The following is a 13,234-nucleotide window of genomic DNA, read 5'->3' on the forward strand; positions in this document are numbered from 1 at the left end:
TTACGGCACTGATCTGAGCTTTTTTCTGAGAGGGTGTTTCAGTTTTACCAGTTCAAAGTGTCTAATTTTGGAAATAATTTTGTGAACTTACTTAATGAAAATGCATAAAAAGCTGTTTCCAAGTGTGCTGTAAATGCACTCCTAATCTTCACCCTATTTGCACTCATCTCTTGTACAATGACATCACTTTCGTCTGTGTGTTTCTGCTGGTTTGTCGTCATGCTCAAGAGCACAAATAGTCCACCACTTCCCATCTGCTGTTGCCTCACATGCAGTGCAATAATACAGCAAAAACCCAGCATAAAACAGTGTTTGTGTTGCTCAATTTAATGCTAAAAGTTCATATTTCTTAGCTTTAATTAACTCTTTATTCCAATTAAAACAATTTGCTTGATGGGAGAGGGCTGTTTGGGTTATGGGGTTTAAAGGTTTGATGGCTCCTGATGTTCTTTTATTGCTCTGTGGGGAAAATTGCATGTGAAGTAAATAATGTACTGTGACAAGCATTGTCCTGGTAAATCAGATCAGACCGTACTCTCTTCCCTTTGGTCTAAAAATCAAATATTTCCCACAAGAAACACAAGCTGGATCCAAAATTAGACCTTTCATTTCTTTGTGTTAAAGCTGCAGTAGGTGTGTTTGCAGAGAATAAGAAAGACAATCGCCCACCCCTCTTTCTACTTCCCACAGACACGAAGGCAAAAGCAATCGGTAGGCAGCTGAGTGACAGCTCTGAATGAAGCTCTCCTGCTCAAAAGTTTACCTCAGATTCCCAAAACACAGCATTAACAGTGACGGCAAATAGGAGAGAAATAGCACTATCAATAAAACCAGGACTCTGACATTATATTACTCATTTCTTCTAACCCTGCGGGGGAATTGCATTTGCCTGATTCAAACAAAATGTCAACTTATAAAAATCTGCCTATGATAGTTTTAGATAATGGGAGCACATAAAATAAAATATCTTGAGCTGAAGCATTAGAAAGAGCAACGGTAGAAACAAAACCATATATTATATTAGTGGTTTGTGGATTGTGAAACTCGTTTTACCTAGCAAATCAGCTTTGAGAGTACAAAGGACTGTCCAGAATTTTGGTTAACTGCCAGCTTGGCTCATACTGTTTATGTAGAGTAGAGAAACTTGTGATCAGCAGTGAAAATGTGTCATTATTCAGTTGTTGGCTGGTGCTTCTTTCCCATTCTGTGTTATTTTTTTCAGATTTGGTTACAATGACTGATCCATGAAAGGCCCATTATTTAACAGCACATCTGAGTTTTTGGTTTTCAGATTTCAGCTGCTGTGTAATGTTCACATTATTTCTGTATGAATTAGTTTATTTCTATTTTAGACTTGTGCAGGGTTTTGCATCCAGACTTTTGTACGACTGTATATAAAGGATGAACATATCACATTGCAAGTGGTTTCTAGACCACTGGATTATCTTGAAGAGAGCTGCAGTGTTCGTTTTTGGAGCTAGGAGTAAATTAGGACAAGTGGGTGGAGTGCTGAGTTATAAGTTATATATACATAAGCAGTATGGGTTCAATGCAAAGATACACATAACTGCTAATTAGCGCTAGATTAGGGAGACCAATAAAAAAACAGAATTTAACAATTCAAAACTGAAGCACAAGCTTCTTTGCAGGCATCTCATGTCATTTTCCACACAATTCTATTAAAGTGCTCTACAAGGCAACAACACCAGGAATACAGAGAAGTCCAGTTCAGTGACTCTCATTGGTGGAGCTGACACCAACAGGGTATAACTGTCTGTGTCAGGATAGCTGTCAAACCAGTATCCACCCCCACTCGTTTCAGAGTTGGTCTGCAGGGAAAAATCTAAAGAGGCTCAAATAGTTTTGTGTAGCAGGCTGTAAACATGCTTTTTAATGTAAGGTTGGGAATTTTGATTCATCTTTATATGAAGTTTTGTATTGATTGATTGAATACCTATTAGATTAAAGAGGTAATGTTATTACTTTGCATCCGTAAACTTATAGGACTTGTGATGAACACATTTAGTAAGCAATGCTGCAACAGTGACAAAGAAATGAGAAATGAATTATGCAACGTTTTCACCATAGGCTGTGTTTTTGTACAAGACTACAAGAAGTTATGTGATGTTTGCCTTAATCATGCCATCTCACACTTTTGAAACTGGGCGTTATGAATGAGGGGCAGATTTGACCAAGAACCAAAGGGCACTATGCACACTAGGGCCAAGCAGATGGGTGGATGTTCTGCAAAGGATGATTTTGTTGTATGCTTGTTCTTTTGTTTTGATAATTTAAGGGTCTGCCTACTTACGAATTTAAATTGGTTTGTCATGAGTCAATGGTGCAGGTCAAAGTCAGTTCAAAAATCATATTTAAGAAGCAGAATAAAAATTGTATGTAGAGTTTGTAATCGTCATCTGGGACTATCTAAAGGTCAGAGCCAGTGAAACCTGGAACTTTATGGTTGTTAAGTACAGAGTATGTAACTAAACCAACTTGATTTTTGTGTGCAACAGCTTTATGGGATAACAAGCTATCCCAGAGCCCATGCTTCTTTTGCTGCATGTTGCTAGCTCTTCTCCAACACCAACTCACAGGATGTGCACCCTGAAGCAGGGTTTACATGTATGCATTGCTTCAATCGTCAAGGCTTCACTGCCTTGTTTGGAGGGATGGCTTTGCTGCAATTATCGTCATAGCAACAACATATAAGATATACTATATGTTATCCTTACTTGTTTGTTCAGTTAAATGCTATAAGTGGTGTCAACCGTCATCAGATTACCTAAATTAGGTCCCTTAAAAACGTTTTGCTCTGAGCGAGTGTGTGCGGAGTCTGTCTGCATAAACTGTTTACACAAAGTTTTCAATATCTCCCAAAAATGAATGTGTCTCTATAGCAGCAAATTGGTAATCACTTCCTAAAGCAGAGAGTTGCTTATCATCTGTTTTATTGTAAGTGGGACTGTAATGTAGAGAATACATTAATGCTGCACTGAATAAGATTTGAAACGAGTGACTGGAGAAAAAAAACTCTTCAGTTTTTCTTCCTTTCTTTCTTTTTTTTAGCAAGGTTATAAATCAAGAAGTAGACACAGTGTGCTGGACATTTGGATTAATGCAGGTTTCAGGGCACTTCTTTATGGCCTATATGTTAAAGACTAGAGGCTTCTAGTTATATGTATCTTCATCTGTATGTATTTTTTTTTAAAAAAAAACTAAAACCCCAAAAGTGTCAATAATATGCAGGAAAACAAATGATACTTTCAAATGAAATGTATATATTAATGTGGTGCTACTACAGTCATGGAATAATGTGTTTTTGCTGCAAAGTTGGAATAACAGGAGACTTTTCTTCTCTTTCTATTATGCTAATACTGCCTAAAAGCAGCGTTACACCCCTCCCTTCATATAAATGCCAACATCTTTCAGACTCTACTTCTGTTTATGACACAAGTGCTCTGAAAAATAGAAGTTAAGCCCAACATTAATAAAATTCTGAGCTGAGCCACAGAGGTCAAGTGTTTTCATAAACTGAGTACTCCTTGTGACAAGCGAGCTGCATTTAATTTGTAGAATTGTCCCTGTTATTTGTCAAAACTGTCCTCCCAAAATGAGAGATGAGACCGTCAGCCAATTCAGCAACTGCAGAGACGTTACTTACCAGAGGTGTGGACTCGAGTCACATGACTTGGACTCGAGTCAGACTCGAGTCATTAATTTTATGACTTTAGACTTGACTTGAAAAAATGTTCTAAGACTTGTGACTTGACTTGGACTTTTACACCAGTGACTTGGGACTTGAATTGGACTTGAACCGGTTTACTTGAAAAGACTTGATATTTTACCCCAAATATAAAATTTAACATGCATATTATATGGAGATTGAAAATGTGACGTCATTCACGGGTAGAACCGCAAAGGATTCTGGGAACTCGTGGCAAGCGGTACTAGCGCACGCAGGCTTTCAATTAAAATCAGTCACACAGCGATAAAAAGAAACACAAAAATGTCAAGAAGCTGTTGTATTATTAACTGCAATAGCCGGTCCATGACAGCCACGGGAAGCTGACGGGTAAAGAGATCGGTTGTTATCGGATTACGTCGTTGAAGAGAAATTGTTCGAGCCATGTTTCCGAAGTAACAAAGAGGCGACTGGATTGCAGCCATTCAAAGATCAAATATAACGTCCTAGAACACTCCAGCTCACAGGTTAGTCTGCTCCAAGCATTTACACAAAGGTCAGTGTTTTTTAGTAGTTAATGCGTCATTTTTCTTAACATAATTGGTGATATAGGTTACAAGCAAGTCTGGCGCTGAACAGAAATTGTCGCGCTATGCTCCTTTATTTATTGTGCATAAATAGTAAATTGTCCTGACACAATATTGCGTTTCGCTTCTGTTATTATGGTACACTGACAAAAACATATACTTTTATTCACAGGATAAAACAGGTTTTTTGTATCACTAATTGCCCAGTGCGATTACAGCATACAATATTATTGTCACTGCTACATTTCTGTGATGCTACCAGAAATTATTTCCACTACTAATTAATTACCGTTGAGCTCAAAGGTTATATTAATAAACGGTTAACGAATGTGTATTTATGAAGACGATTTGTGAGACTGGTAAACTTATGATACGTACGATGGTCTTTCGTTCTACACGGTGCATTTCAAGGTCCTGCACCCATCCGTCGGTAAACTGTACCTGGGCTTGTTGCAGTGACCGGAAGTTACTAAACTTCATGAGTGTATGCACTCACTCCAAGAAGCGTATGATTATAAATATGCATATAAATATGCTACGATGAGATAGCTGACTTCATCTAACTAGCAAATGTTTTCCAGGCTACGTTGGTGATACAGTTTTTTTTAATGTGTATGATATTTTTGTCATGCGATTTTAAAGCTGGTCCTACAACCGCATCCAAGAATAACATGCAGCTTATCTCAGAACTGTCGGTGAAAATTATTCTTGGAGCTAAGTTTAATTGAGCTGCATTTTAAAGAGGTGCAATTTCACAATTTGTGTATATTTTCTAAGTTCACTATTTTGTATGTGTTGAGAAAAACACAGATTTTAAAATTACATGGTCTAATATTTACATTTAGCATATAACTGCAACATTATTTTTTCGTTTGTTTTTTTTTGAAGACTCGAAAGGACTTGAAATTCAAAGTTTCAGACTTGTGACTTGACTCGGACTTTTACACCAGTGACTTGAGACTCGACTCTGACTTGCCTGACATTACTTGAGACTTGACTTGAGACTTGAGGATAAAGACTTGAGACTTACTTGAGACTTTCAAAACAATGACTTGGTCCCACCTCTGTTACTTACAGTATGCTTATGTAACAAAGTCCTTTATTGGCCATATAATTATGAGCGATTTTGGTTACAAATGAGAGGTAATTATGGAAGCCTGTTTCTGCCACAAAAAAAAAAAAGGATCCACAACTCAAAATTTTGAGTTATTTTCTCAAAATTTCAACTTATTAACTCAAAATTTCGACTTACTTTTCTCAAAAGTTTGAGGTAATAAGTTGAAATTTCGAGTTAGCACTGCCAATCAGTAATCTACGTGGATGACATCATTTCCTTGTTACCGGGAAGCTGAAACCCTCAGGTACAAATGCTACAGCTAAGCTACCGGTATTACATCCAGTCATGAATGCACAGGTTGCTGATTATTTTCAGCGTGGCTTCAAAAGTGATGAAATCCTTGTGTTATTAGCTGAATCACATTCAGGCGTTACTATCAGCAGACGTACTCGCGAAAGCCCCAATTTGTTGCGATCTGGTTTTGAGTGTGCATTCCTCTGCGCCGTTTGCTTCCAGGTAACAAGAAAGTGACCTTATTCACGTAGATTACTGATTGGCAGAGCTAATCTTGAGTTATTAACTCGAAATTTCGAGTTATGGATACTTATTTTTTATTTTTTTTTTTTTTTGTGGCGGAAACGGGCTTCCGTAGGTAATAGTGTTTTGGTATAGTCGTGGCAAAAAGTCTGAATAGATGGATCAACTTATCACATGCATCTAAATTTAATGGCCAATGCAATGTTTTGCATATGTTTTGCCTAATTATTGATAGTGCAAGATAGTTAGCTTTTGGATTAACTCTAGTCCTAGACTATAAACATTTTTCATTTTTCAAGCCAACTCATTTCATTTTCAGGAAACTTGATTTAAGCTCCTAAACATGAAATGTGCCCTGCTGATCCTGTCACTGTTGTGAGGTATATTAAGTAAGGAGATGTTTGCCTAAGCCTAAGCAAAAGAAAATTTTAAAAACACCAGAAAAGTCTTAAACTCTTGGCTTACAGTTGGATGTTAATGTGATTATACACACTCATCTGCAGATTTTTATTAGTCATCATTCTCCCTCATCTGGAGCAGTACGCTCCATGTGCTTAAAATGTGCTTAGAATGTGTTCTGACCAAGTATGAGATGATTAAGTCCAACAAGAATAAATCCCTTACTGAAGGAAGTCTTGCAGTTTGACTGCTATTTGATCCAGGCAGATATTTGAAGGCCCATTTTTTCAGTGATTAGGGAGAGAGCCATAACTTTAATTTCAGTGATCACTGAGGCATAACAGCTGCACGTAAAGAACCACCAATCAAATCCATCAACAAATCATTTTAGAAGTTTAGTGATTTTTCCCAAAGCTTTTGTCCCCATAATTTATACTCCCTGGGTATTATTTGGTATATCTTTTGTTTCATGCCAAATCCATTTAGTTGGTGAAAGGCCAGTTCGGGACTCATCTACTACAAACCCATGCTGTGTGTTGCAGTATGCTGTTTCATATTGTCTTGCTGAAATAAGCAAGGCTTTCCCTCAAAAAGGCATTGTCTGAATGGAAGCATATCCTGCTCTAAAACCTTACAAACCTGCAATGATGGCGCCTTCCCAGATCTGCAAGCTGCAAGTTCAGTAAGCACTAACCCATATGGAAAAGAAATAGTAAAAACTTATATGTGATTACTCATGAAAGTGGCCACTTTCTCATTACTTTCATATATTGTTTTAGTAAGTATCCAAAACATACAAGTTTCATTATATAATTTTTCAAGGGATCTTATATCTGTTTTCACTCTTATATGCTTTTCATACAAGTTTCACACAAGACAGATACAAACTTTATTTAGATTTATATATATCTTTTCCATGTGGGAATGCAGAGATCAGTCAGAGATGGAAAATACAAGATTTTAGAAAATGTGAAAGCATTTTACAGAAAGCAAAGTTAAATGCAGACTGTGCAAAGCGGAGTCCTTCCATGACAGCACTACTGCAGTGCACAAGTATTTAAAAAGCCTGCACCTTGGAGCTGTGACGTTAACACTGAATAGGTCAGTTTTAGAGAGTTAAGCGTTGATACATTGTTTATGTTAATGTTTGTACGGTAATGTTTACGTTAGCTTACCTGTTGGAAACTTCTCTTGCTTGCTAAGTGAACACCAGTTCAGTCTTTGTTAGCTAATGAGCCAAGCCAATAGCAAACCATTAAACAGGAGGGGCTACATTGTCCCCTACTTAATTTTTTTTTCTCACATTAATTTTAGCGTTTATTCTGAATAGTAAACCTCTTCCACCGAAAGTTAGGTAGTTGATCTATGGGTTGGACCAGATCAATAATTAATTATATATATATATATATATAATCAGTTAAACTGAATTCATGAACTTAATCATCTCTAAACTTTGGAAACTTGGAAAATAAAATTATTATTTTGATTTTTATTATTTCATATGTTTCTTGGGTCATTTTTTTATTTGCTGTGGGACAAGACAACAGGGTGATAATTACAGGTGTGCAGACTTAAGCAGGTGAGGTATTGGAGCCTAGAACAGGAGGTTTGCCCACAAGACGCGGAGATTTGAGTTACTCAAATAATCTTTAACTAATCGACTAATCGAAGAAAAATTTGGCAGGTTAGTCAACTATCAAAATAAGCATTCTGGATCATGTTCCTGAGTCCATGCTGTGATTTCAAAGACAGGATTATGCCTTTTTTTTAATGCAGTGCTGCCTGAGGGCCTGAAGAAAAAATACTGATTTCTGGCCTTGTCCCTTCTGTACAGAGATTTCTTCAGATTCCCTGAATCCATTGATATTATGTACTTTAGATGATGAAATATTCAAAGTTTTTGAAATTTTTATGTTGAGGAAAATTGTTCTGAAATTGTTCTACAACGTGTAGTGTTTGCAGAGTGGTGGTCTTCTGTGCTGCCTCTCTGAGATGCATGTTACTGACCTGTTGCCAGTTAACCTAATTAATTATAAAAAGCTGCTCCAGCTCTTTCTTTGTAGTAACACTTACTTTTTTGAGATGTGTTGCTACCATGTTTTCAGTGAAATAGTAAAATGTCTCAAAATTTCATATGCTTTTGCAAACCATTGCATTCTGTTTTTATTTACTTTTTACCCAAAAATCACAATTTTGGGTTGTGCATTGTTTTACAATGGCCCAAAACTTGAACATTTAGCACTGGGAGTCAGTGCAGATGACAATCCACTTGTCACCACTGTTGTTTGTTGGCTTGTGAGTGTTGATGATTCCACAGCAGAGCTGTGAGGCGCAGCTTTGGAGACAAACATAATTTGGACTCGTTCCTTCAAACTCTTTGTCACAAATTGTTCGGTCATCATTTAGGAACATCTGTTAGCCTTGATTAACGAACGATCTTTCCCTCTTCTGGTTCTCTGTTGTTATGTGTAGCTCCATCCACAGTGAAAGTCAGGAAAGATACAGAATATAAAACCAGTCTTCTTTTTTTTAAATCCCAAAACTTCCAAACAGTAGACACAGCTCTCTTTTCTTCATCTTCCATCTGTTTTCACTGTGTTTCAGTGTGGCAAAAAACCCTCCAGCTGTTAACAGACTGTTACCCAGCATGCAGTTTGGTGATGGTAATTTTGGTAATTTTGCAAATGTGCAGTTATTACTGTTAGAAATACTTTTTGTTTCACAGATTTTGTGTGCCGTGATGTTTTGTACTGTTTAAAAAAACTTGTGAATAATAAATGTTTATCTTGCAATAATTTTTTTTGCACCAGTTGACTCAAAGTACAAGTGAGAAGGGTGTATATTCACAAATTGTATTATAATATGATATCTCCATAATGTATCAAAACTAGCTGAAAAGTGTCCACATAAGTTAAAATTGGTGTACCGCCCTGCACTAACAAAATACTTGTGTGAACCAAACCAAACGCTCTGCAGCCTCTCAGACAGTGATATTGCTATTTGATCAGTCTTTTTATTTTTCATCTTTTAATTTTGTATCCAACTTCATCAGACTTCATGAATTGACAATTTTTCCTTGTTTGATGTGGTATATTGCGAATTACATATTGTTTGGTTTTGAGGGTTTTGTCAGCTAATCATGCAATAAGTCACAGACTAATTCATTATTACAATAATTGTCACTTGCAGCTGTTCCCATCACCCTCAAAAACACTGTAGACCAAGGTATGTGACACCTCAGCGAATCGATCCTGACACTGCTGACTGCAGGACTCTAAAAATCACATGCATCGTACACACATAGTGTAGCTGTACCCATTTGGTAATTTTGAAAGCAGAGTGGACATTGTCAGCGAGGTCAGCGTTTGCAGAGAAACGCTGCTGTGTCCCTGCTGCTTCTGTATAAGGGATCAAAATCTGACTCTGTGCCTCTGTCACTCTCCATCTGCACACATGTAGCTCTTTTCAGCTTTAGGATTGAACAGCCACTGCAGGTTTTCATCAGCGCTGCAAGCGACCAACTGATCCAAATATAGTAATTGCAGGGACCGAACCCATTGCGGTGCTAGTGCCTTCCTTTACCCACTGGCCTCTCGATGACAGCGTTTATACATTAAATTATGTAATGAGGGTCCCACATGTAGCTGCTGTACATTCTACTCTAAGTACAGAAGAGACTGCCTTGCATTTGTAGTCACAGTTCATGGATCAAAAGCAAACAGGGAGCCAACCAGCTTTCTATCATAACAAAAGCAAACATACAAAAAGCCCTGAGCGTTTCAGCGCTATTAAGACACCCACTCCCTCTCCAGCCTCCATCTCTGGCTCTTGTGCTCCCTCCCTCTCTCCATCCAACCCCCCCTTCCTTAGTGCAACTCTCAGCCCTCCCTCCCTCCCTCTCTTGTTACCGCTCCCCCAGATGCATTTCCTCCATTTCGCTCTTTTCCTTTTTCCCTCTGTTCGCCTCTCTCTCTTTCTGTCATCCTCTCTTCACTCCATATAGTCTTGCTCTTGCGCTGTCCCTGCTACTCCTACACGAACACTTACCACTACCACCCACACACACACACACACACTCACAGTTCCTTTTCCTTTTTTAAAAAAAAAAAACCAACCTCTTACTCATGTGTGTCTACATCCCTCCCTCCCACTCTTTTAACTCTGTCTCTCTCACTTCTCTCAGAGGGTCTAAGCTGGAAGCGATTGCCACCCACACATTCCCTCTTCAGCTTTCAGCTTGACATCAGATTTACATTCACAATGAACAAGCGCAGCATTTCTCATGTTGCCTAGCACATGGCTTACATGTGAACCAACGAGCTGGATTTTTCAGCAAGTGAACATTCGTGCCTGTGCCGCACTGAACTGTACGTGATTCGTATGGTGTTGTGATCTCTGTACACACACTGATCTAAATCCACTAGTCAATTGATATGAAATATTATGTTGAGTGTTTTTTCTGATACACTATGGATGATTGATATATGATGATCAAAAAACGCTGAACACTTTTCTGATTTTTGTATCTATTATTAAAGGATTCATATTTTCGCAAAGAAAGGGAGCTGAAGAGATCACTACCAGTCTCACGTCTGGACAACATCTATGGAGCACAAGCTGGCCGTGGGGAGAAACCACTTGATTGATTGATTGAATCTTTATTTTGAACATGTTGAAAAAGTATAAAAAAAAAATAGAATTAAAAGAGACAAATGAACAAAGCAAACAAAAGGAAAACGAGCAACCACAACTCCAAATAACGTCCATGTTCAAAAAGGAGCAGGAAGAAGCATAAGCTTATTTAATCCCACCCCTTTTCCACTATCTAGTATCAATAGACTACAGAAATACCTCCTTGTAATTACATTATATGTTATGTGTAATTTTTTTTTTTTTTTTAATATATACACATATATGTTTCTATCTATCCATACCTACGTATATACACACATACGCACACATATGTGTTCCAACATTCGAAAGAAGGGACTGCTCTCACAGCTAGAGATTGACGAGGTACAACACAAATGCGTTGAGTGCGAGAGGAACTGACCTGAAAAATAGGATCATGGCCAAGCTTGAAACCTGGATCCCCCGTAGCCGGTTACCAAGATTACGTGAAGTACCCTCAGAAGGTCTGCTAGATGATGTTAATGCAGCACTACGGGCAATACCTACAACCACGATTACCGACACTAACAAGCTGATCTACAATACGGCAGCAGTGATCAGTGAGATGCTTGGCTACAAGTTGAACAGCCACAAGGGGCAGTACCCTCCATGGAGAAGGAGGCTAGAGGGCAAGATCAAAGTAGCACGGAGGGAGGTTAGCCAACTAACGGAGTTGCAGAAAGGTGCGACAAAGAAGGTGCCTAAGAAATACAGCAAGTTGTCCATACCTGAGGCCTTGGAAACTGCCAAGCAAAGACTCACAGCCTTGGCCAGCCGCTTGAGGAGGTACACCAGAGAGATAGAAGGCAGGAGAATAAACCAGCTGTTCTCCACAGAACCAGCAAAGGTGTACTCTCAGTGGCAAGGGAACAATAAGAGAACAGCACCACCAAGGCTGGAGACGGAGCAATACTGGAAGAGCATATGGGAGAAGGATGCAACCCATAACGGCAATGCTCAGTGGCTAGAGGATCTGAGGGCAGACCACAGCGACCTCCCTGAACAGGGTCCAGTAACCATCACAGTGGCAGATATCCAAGAAAGGGTCTCCAGTATGAAGAGTTGGACAGCACCAGGGCCCGACATGGTTCACGCCTACTGGCTGAAGAAGCTGACTGCACTCCACGAGCGTCTGGCAGCACAAATGAACCAGCTGCTAGTTAACGAAAGACACCCGGAATGGCTAACTGAAGGCCGGACGGTCCTGATCCCCAAGGACCCCAAGAAGGGACCGGTCCCCTCCAACTACCGACCAATAACCTGCCTCAGTACTACATGGAAGCTCCTGTCAGGCATCATATCGGCTAAGATGAACAGGCACATGGGTCAATACATGAGCGGGACACAGAAAGGAATTGGCAAGAATACCAGAGGTGCAAAACACCAGCTACTGGTAGACAGAACAATCAGCCGAGACTGCAAGACCAGACTGACCAACCTGTGCACTGCCTGGATTGATTACAAGAAGGCCTATGACTCAATGCCCCACAGCTGGATACTGGAATGCCTAGAATTGTACAAGATCAATGGGACCCTAAGAGCCTTCATCAGGAACTCAATGGGGATGTGGCGTACAACACTAGAGGCCAACTCCAAGCCCATAGCACAAGTTACCATCAAGTGCGGGATCTACCAAGGAGATGCTCTGTCCCCACTGCTGTTCTGCATAGGCCTGAACCCCCTCAGTGAGATCATTAACAAGACTGGCTACGGATACCGACTACGGAACGGAGCAGTTGTCAGCCACCTCCTGTACATGGATGACATCAAGCTGTATGCCAAGAGTGAACGAGACATCGATTCACTGATCCACACTACCAGGCTATACAGCAATGACATTGGAATGTCGTTCGGACTGGAGAAGTGTAGTCGGATGGTAACAAAGAGAGGGAAGGTAGTCAGAACTGAGGGGATTGAACTACCAGAAGGCAACATTGCAGACATAGAGGACAGTTACAAGTACCTGGGGATCCCGCAGGCAAATGGGAACCATGAAGAGGCCGCTAGAAAGGCTGCAACCACCAAGTACCTGCAGAGGGTCAGGCAAGTCCTGAGGAGTCAGCTGAATGGTAAGAACAAGATCCGGGCCATTAACACATACGCCCTGCCCGTGATCAGGTACCCTGCTGGGGTAATAAGCTGGCCAAAGGAGGAGATAGAAGCCACTGACATAAAGACAAGAAAGCTCCTGACCATGCATGGAGGGTTTCACCCCAAGTCCAGCACCCTGAGGCTGTACGCTAAGCGGAAGGAAGGGGGCCGGGGACTGGTGAGTGTCAGCACCACAGTCCAGGATGA

General features: G+C 39.8%; 1 protein-coding gene across 10 annotated transcripts in view; it reads left to right on the forward strand.

Moving 5' to 3' along the window:
* syngap1b (synaptic Ras GTPase activating protein 1b) overlaps positions 1-13,234 on the forward strand; it is a 190,985-nt gene that overhangs the window by 102,620 nt on the left and 75,131 nt on the right. The window lies entirely within an intron of this gene.

This window comes from Astatotilapia calliptera, chromosome 11 (assembly GCF_900246225.1).
Source record: "Astatotilapia calliptera chromosome 11, fAstCal1.2, whole genome shotgun sequence".
Lineage (NCBI taxonomy): Eukaryota > Metazoa > Chordata > Actinopteri > Cichliformes > Cichlidae > Astatotilapia > Astatotilapia calliptera.